This window comes from Sminthopsis crassicaudata, chromosome 1 (genome assembly GCF_048593235.1).
Source record: "Sminthopsis crassicaudata isolate SCR6 chromosome 1, ASM4859323v1, whole genome shotgun sequence".
Classification (NCBI taxonomy): Eukaryota; Metazoa; Chordata; class Mammalia; order Dasyuromorphia; family Dasyuridae; genus Sminthopsis; species Sminthopsis crassicaudata.
The window spans coordinates 595,454,404-595,462,665 of record NC_133617.1 but is presented as its reverse complement, the minus strand read 5'-3'; positions in this window follow the sequence as shown (position 1 = coordinate 595,462,665).

The window sequence follows — 8,262 nt, the reverse complement described above, 5'->3', positions numbered from 1 at the left end:
CCATTTTCATATGCATTTCTAAAAATGTCTTGTTTTTTTCTTCAAAAACTCTCTTGCTTGCAACTTAGTATTTTGAATTTCCCTCTGAAGGAAAAAGCATTTTCTGAAAAAGTTTAACATGCTCTAAAAGTAACCTTTCTGTTCATTCTATTTTAAATGACTAGTATGTGGTCAAATATCAATCTAAACACTAACATTTTGCTATGGGACTCAATGCTGGAGACAGTGTTTATCTCTAGTTGAATTCCCATTGGAATTTCTTAAAGCCAAAGCTGGCTGATAAACAGGTAAGTATAAATATTCTGAGCTGAGCTCTTCCTATGTTTCTGATACAAGTGAGAAATCATTGAGCAAATGATATTAGACCTGGCTTAATGAGGTCTCTGAAACACATATATTATTTTGACAGGATCTTAAAATTAAACCTCCATCTGTGGTGAGAGAACAGAAGGAAATGGATGGGGAGAGAACAAATGAAGTGGGAAGAGAGAAAAATTATAGGTTAGAACATAATCTACAAATTTTACTAGCCTAAACTTTTTGAGGGCAAGGAATATGTCTACTCTCTGTACTGTGCAGTTCTTAACATCAGGATGCTCCTCAGAGAAAGGATGGACAAAGAAATTATCCAGTAAAGTCAGCATGTGATGCCATTTTTTTTCTCTATCATGATATTAGCAAAAGAGAAGGATTGTTATTTGATTTAATTTACTTTCTATGGCAAGTATATATATATATATATATATATATATATATATATATATATATATATATATATATATATATATATGTTTTCTTACTCCTTAGAGTAAGTAAAACCTTGGAGTTTTGCAAGCATTTGCTCCCAGAGGGAATTAATGAGTCATAACTTATGAGTCTAAGAGAAGAAATGCTGTTCATTATTTATTGGTCCCAAGAAGCTTTGTCATCTGAAAAATTAAAAGATTAGACTAATTGTCTATTGATATGTCTTCTATTTCTAAAGTTAGCTGAGATAGTTCCAGTCCTCAACCAGCTTATATTCTGTTGGAGGAAAGAACATATGAACAGATAAATTGACACAAATTATATATAATATATATATATATATATATATATATATATATAAAATAATTTTATGTGTGAGAGGAGAAAGATTGCTAAGAACTGGGGAAATGGCTTCTTATTGGAGGTAACATTTGAGCAGAGTCTTAAAGGGAGGTAGAGCTTCCAAGAGACAAAGTTGAGGAAGAAGATCATCACAGGTAAGATGAACAGTGTGTATGCTCAGACATGAAAGTGAGGAATAAAATATCATGGAGAGGGAACAGCAGGTAGAATACATGACATGATGGATTTCCTGACATTTCAGGTGAAATACACAAGCTCTCCAAGTAGAGTTTGGATGACAACACGTACCAGAGATTACTAGAGATTCTTGTTTAGATTCAGATCAGACCAGATGACATTTGTGGTCCTTTCCAATTCTGAGTCCTTGTGACTTGGCTAAGGAAGAAAATGTTAGTAGCAACAAAATCCTTCAAAGAAGCAGCCTCTTGAAATGAAGGGAAATAGTGCCCCACGTGGCAGGAATGGAAGCCAGAGCACAAGTAAACACTCCAGGGAAATCCACAGATTAATCTGGCCTCTGGGTTCTGGGTTAAATCCAGATTTATGGATTAAGCTGCTAAACCTCTGAGGCAGGGGGATTGGAGTTTTGTAGTGGTTATGCGACTTTTCTCATCTCCACAAAAGGATGAAACAAGAGGCAATAGGTTTAAACTACAGCCAGAAGGATTTAGAGTTAGATCTACAAAATAATTTCCCAGACAGGTAAGATTTGCCAAATATCATACTAGAATGGAATACCATAGGAAAAGAATACACAAAACAAAACAAAACAAAAAACTCTTGAAGTCTAGAGTATTTAAAACAACCCCCCCAAAACAACAACAACAACAACAACAAAAACAAAAAAACAAAAAAAACTTGGGATCTAGTCTCAACTAACCCACTAGGCAGCTGCTGTGAGTTGTGAGCATTTATCCTCTTGTCAGGTTCCTAATTTATAAAATTAGAGACAAGATGTAGAGGTTTTAGCTGAACGCAGGTTCAAAAACAAAGCGGGTCTGTTAAGAATCATCAATAGACACTTAAACCAAGGGACATAATAGTCCTGCCATTCTTGGAAACATTGTGTCTGGGTTTGGGTGCTACATTAGATCTTGAATGAATACATTTAGAAGACAGTGAAGATTTGGTGAGGGTGTCTTAACAAGACATGTCTTATGATAAATGGTTGAAGAATTGGGAATTTATCCTGGCAAAGAAGATACTCAAGGGGGAGATTGAGCCACAGCTGTCTTCAAATACATTATTGGTATATGAAATGAGAAGCCTTTGAAAAGAAGAAAAAGTATAAATATATACAGAAAAATAATTATACAAAATTAGCACATTAGGAGGAAAGGCAGGGAATAAGCATTCATTTAAGTACCTACTATATGTCAGGTATAATGCTAAATTCTTTATAATTATTATCTTATTTGATCCTCACAATAACCTCAGAAAGTAGATGCTATTATGTCCCCCATTTTGTAGGTTTTATTCATTTACATTTTATATGTTGCAATTTTCTTCTTCCTGCTCATGAGCCCATCATACTACTATCCGTTTCATTAGAAGTGTCTATTTACAAGCTAAGTGTTATAGGTTCAGGAAGTATTTCCCCCCAATATCAATTTGGATATTCTTTCTAATAGTGCTACTCTCAACTTGTCTGTGGGTAAATTCATCACAGAGGGTTCATCCAATATCCTGGAAATTTTGCTCACTCCTTTTCTCCTTTGCACCCCAAGATATTGCAAGGACACTAGTGGTATACATGGACTTTTAGAATATCATTTTCTACCTTTATTCCATTTTCCTTATAAGAGCTTTCCCTTAAAGAGCCATCCACATCTAAAGAGAGAAACTATGGAGACTGGATATGGAGCAAAGCACAGTATTTTTACCTTTTGTTGTTGTTATTATTCATTTGCTTTTTTTTTTTCTTGTAATTTTTTCTCTTTTGATCTGATTTGTGTGTGTGTGTGTGTGTATGTGTACGCATCATGACAAATATGGAAATATGTTTAGAAGAATTGCACATGTTAAAACTATATAAAATTGCTTGCTGTCTTGGAGAAGGAGGAAGAAAAATTTGGAACACAAGGTTTTGCAAAGGTGAATATTGAAAGCTATCTTTGCATATATTTAGAAAAATGAAATGCTATTAAGATAAATAAAATGAAAGAAAAAAAGTTTTCCTTACATTCTTCTTATTGGTCATGTTTCAGCCTTTTCACATCTACCATACATATACCTTTCCTTTGTCCTCTGTGTGATAATTTATTTTGGATCATTTGTATTATTATTTTATATCTCACAAATAATATTTTTTAAATGGACCTCTATTTGTGGGAGAATCTGGAGATCATTACAGGAACTTTGTAATTTCCTGAAGACAATCCACAAGTTCTCCTCTTCCTGCTTAATTCTGGACCCAGTTCATCTGTTTATATTGTCTATATGGAAAAGTTTTATAGGTTGTCTATCTAACTTCATGTCTTATTCTGGGTAATTCTTTATCCATGTGATCTTCCTTGTATGCATGGCCTGGCCAAACTATTTTGAGAGATTATGGATCTTTTCCAGGAATTCTGCATTGTTTTGGGATTTGATGCAGCTAATTCAGACACAAATGTCAGACACAAATAAGAACCGTGAGAGGACCACACAATAGATAGAGAATATCCTTTCAATTTAGAATCTGCATTGGACTTCAGTCATCAAAGTAAATACATTTGACAAGCATACATCTCCCTGTTTTACACCTCAATCAATTTATTGTGATCAAATTCAGTGTGTTGAACAAGTGTTGTTCTAGCATGTTGTTTTAGTTTTCAAAGCATCCTGAATTATTTTGATATATGGATAAATGATACCTTTTGGGAACAGCATCTTTTTTTTTTTCTGAAGCAATTGGGGTTAAGTGACTTGTCTAGGGTCACACATCTAAGAAGTGTTAAGTGTTTGAGACCAGATTTGAACTCAGGTCCTCCTGACTTCAGGGCTGGTGCTCTAACCACTGCAGCTTCTAGTTGCCCCTGGAACAGCATTTTTAGGACAGTGTTTTACTATTGAAGCAAATGCTTTTTCCACAATTTACAAACAATTAATTTCAATGGGATTTTTTATTCTCCCCAGTTTTTAATCAATTAAGAAATGGTAAAGATATAAACCCCTGTGGAATAATTCTTGTGAAAACCTGCCTGTTAACTACTAATATCCTTGTTGAGCATGTCTTTGATCCATATGTAGATGATTTCCATTAAAATTTTGTCTGGCTAGGAAAACTGAAGTATAGTTTTTTTAGTTATTTGTCATCTCTTGGATTGGGAGAAGGTGTTAATAAGATTTGAGATCCCCATCCCTCAATTCTTAGGTATCTATGCCTCCTTTTAGAGATACTTTGTAAATCAATAACTTAATTTCTTTAAAATTGGGCATCTTTGAGTATTTTCTATTTATACTTTGTCCAGTCTGGCTGCTTTTCTTGTCTTTGTGTGATTTCTATTTCCTCTATACGCATATTCAGGACTATAATGTTATATATAGTTCAACTGTGGTGGCTTTAAACCAATGCAAAATGTGTAAAAATATTATTTATAAAAATCTTTGCAGAAATTTTCCATTTTCCTCCCATCTTCTTTCCATTTTCCTCCATTACTTCCTTTTGGATAATTTTCCTTAGTTGAGCCTCATGCCAAACTTTATCTAAAATGGTTTTATTATCCATTGCATCTCTCTGTTTCATGACACAAATCTACATAATATAATCTTCCATTATCCTTGTCTATAAGGTTTTTAAAACTAGTTTATTCTAAACCAGTACTACCTTTGCACTCAATTTCTTTCCATTTGGCAAGTGAGTAAAATATCTGCTGACCAAAGCACTTTTAGAAACTTGTGGTTACCTTGAAATGATAATTTATTTATATTAGTTAAACTATTACCCAAAATCATCACAAATGCTATCAAAGTCATTTCTACTATTCAGTATCTATCTTTATTATTAGTAAGTGAGAAAGGAATTGCAATTTCATGCTATTTAAAAATTTTTATTCTATCTCCTAAGTCTATATTAATTTTGATTTTTGTTCTAACAAGCCAGAGGTTTAAATGTACACAAACAGCTTATATAGGTATGATTACTATATTAATAAGTCTTTTTCTGTCTTTCTCTAAAATATAATCAATTTCATTTTTATGTGCCATTATGTGTTCTTACCATGTCTAGTTCTATTGATTCTTTTCTTGAGGAAAATATTCAAGATGTGAGGGTTCGATGTAGTCTTTAACTCTTTAAATTGTCACATTCCTTTCTTCATCAAACTCAACTATTTTCTTCTTTGCATTGAAGTCATTGACTATCAAAGTATACTTTGATTTAATTTTGCTGGTCTTAGGAAGTTTTTTGGTAGAATTTTTCTCCTATTCTATTTTCTATAATACATGTTGGCACATAAGCTGCAATTATTTTCATGGTGGACTTTTTGAAAATACTTAGCATGAGCACTGCAATACAAGATGGCCAGATGTCTCATAAAATGATATTTTTGTCTGCTTTGGGTGTGTGATTAAGAAAAAAAACAAAAAACAACCCACTGTACTAACCCCTTGTCTTTGCTTCTCAAAGGTGTCTGTGAGCCATCTTTCCATTTAACTGTGATGTTCTTAAGCTGTTGGCTGGTTTTGTTTATATGGTGAATGTCAAGATTGATGTGATTAAGCTTCTCCAGGAATATGTCCACTCCATTGCTATATATATATATATATATATATATATATATTTAGAGCTTGAAGAACCAAATTAAAGTTTATATATGATTTAAAAGCTGTGTGGTTTTTTTTTTTTTTTTTTTTTTAGCATCTTCTGTCTCCACCCCCCCCTTTTTTTTCTTTTTCTTTTTTTGATTTTAATAATTTCCAGATATGGACTGTTTTTGCACAGATTGAAGGGTATTTTGCATTTTTCTTTGTTTCATGATTGCCATAGGCCAAAGAGTTCAGTTACCAAGTATCCAGCCTACTAGAGACTTAGCATAGAAGAATCTACCAGAGCTCACACTTGTACTAATTTACCCTTTGCAACAGAGGGCCACTTCCAAATCATAGCAATATATGGGGAGGGGCAGGGGGGGTCTGGAATTTAAGAAGACCCTGAAAACAAACACTTTTTTGTGCTGTGACTTGGTCTTTCTACTGACAAAACTCTATCATACAACTATTCCATGAACAACTTGATTTTTTTCTTTTTTTTATTGGTAGAGTAATATACACATTCCCAAAATGCCAGTCAGAATACAAATTTCCCATTTGGCTGTCCCCCAGTCTTCATGAGCTCCAAAAACTCATCATCTTGTAGAATGACAGCAACTCTGAAATTCAGAATCTTCCTTGCCCTTGGGACATCTCCTCCCTCTGGATGGAGTGGGTGGTGAGGTGAACATTGGGGAAATTCTCCCAAATCTGACATTTAAGAAAGACACCTTGGGCATTTGCTTCATCATTGCCCATCCAGCTGCATTTCTGGTTTTCATGATTTCTTTGTAGCTGTGAAAAACATTCTATCTAGAATAGCCATTGCTTTGGGTTTGGATGATTTTTCTTCAGTTTAGAGGAATACGGTGAGGTACGATGTCCTTTACAAGTAGTTAGCATTTCTCCAGGTTTATGCAGAGCTCTATGTTTCTTATTCCATGTGAATAGTAGATCTTTGGTACCATCATCATTCTACTCTTTTCTTGGGCTTTAACAATCATTCCAGGGATAGGTAGGTGGTGTAGTGAATAGAGTTCTGGGCCTGGAGTCACAAAGACTTATCTTTCTGAGATTAAATCTTGTCTCAGATACTTAGTAGCTGTGTGACCTTGGGCCAATCTCTTAATCCAGTTTGTTTTAGTTTCCTCATCTATAAATTAAGCTAGAGAAGGCAATGGCAAACCATTCCATATCTTTGTCAAGAACATCCCAAATGGGGTCACAAAAAGTTAAACATGACTTAAAAATGACCGAACAAAAACCATTCAAGTGGAGGGTGTTTCTTTTTGTTCCATTTTTTGGCCTCAGTATAACAAGGTAGCTGGCAGCTTTCAATATATTTATTCATATTTGTACCATGCTTCTTCACAACCATGTGAGGTATGCAGTTTATACACACACACACACATTCACTCATAAGATCATAGTTAGAATTGGAAAGGACCAAAAGCAATATGTAACACCCTTATTTTACAGATGAAGAAACAGAGCCCCTAGAAAATAACTTGTCCAAGATCTCATAGGTCATTAGTCACAAAATGATGGTTTGAGCTCAGTTTCTTTGATTCAAAATCCAGCAACACTATTGCTTTCCTTGACAAAGAAAGGTTGTAGACATCAAGAAAGAGAGCACCAAATAACATCACAAAACATGAAACTGGTTTTATTTTACTAGATATAGAAGCCCAAGTATCAATGTGAGGGTCACCTTTAATCAATTGAGTACATTCATACCTCTGACTTGTCAGAGTAAAGATCAGAAGAAAGAATAGTAGAAGAAATAATAATAATGAAGGAAAGATATAACTATTCAATTGGAACAACTCAACTGTTATTTATCTGAACAAATTATCTTGGCACATAATTCTAGGCGAACCTAGTGGCCCTGAAAGTTCAATGATGTGCCCATAGTCATAGATAGTGTCTAAGGCCAGATTTAAACCTAGGATTTTAAGTCCAGCTCATTACAATTTTTATTTTTTATCCTTTAGGCAAGAAGAAGTTATTAAAGACTGTTGAGTAGGAGAATGGCATCGTCAGACTTGAAGATTACATTAACAATTGTGAAAGACAGATTTGAGAAAGGTTAGAAGGAAGAAGACAAATTAGTAGGCTATTACTGTAGTTCAGTTGTTGGTGAAGGTTATGAGAGAAGGGAATATGATAAGAAGAGATGTTATGGTGATAAAATCATATAGATTTGGTAAATGGTTGGATATGGGAGATATGGGGTTGGGAACATTCAAAAGATGACTTCACAGCAGATAAATGACATAGTAGGTAAGAATATTGGGCCTGGAGTAAGAAAACTCATCTTCCTGAATTCAAATCTGGCCTCAGATACTTACCGTGTGACTCTGGGCAAGTCACTTAACTCTGCTTCAATTTCCTGTAAAATGTAAAATGAGCTAGAGAAAG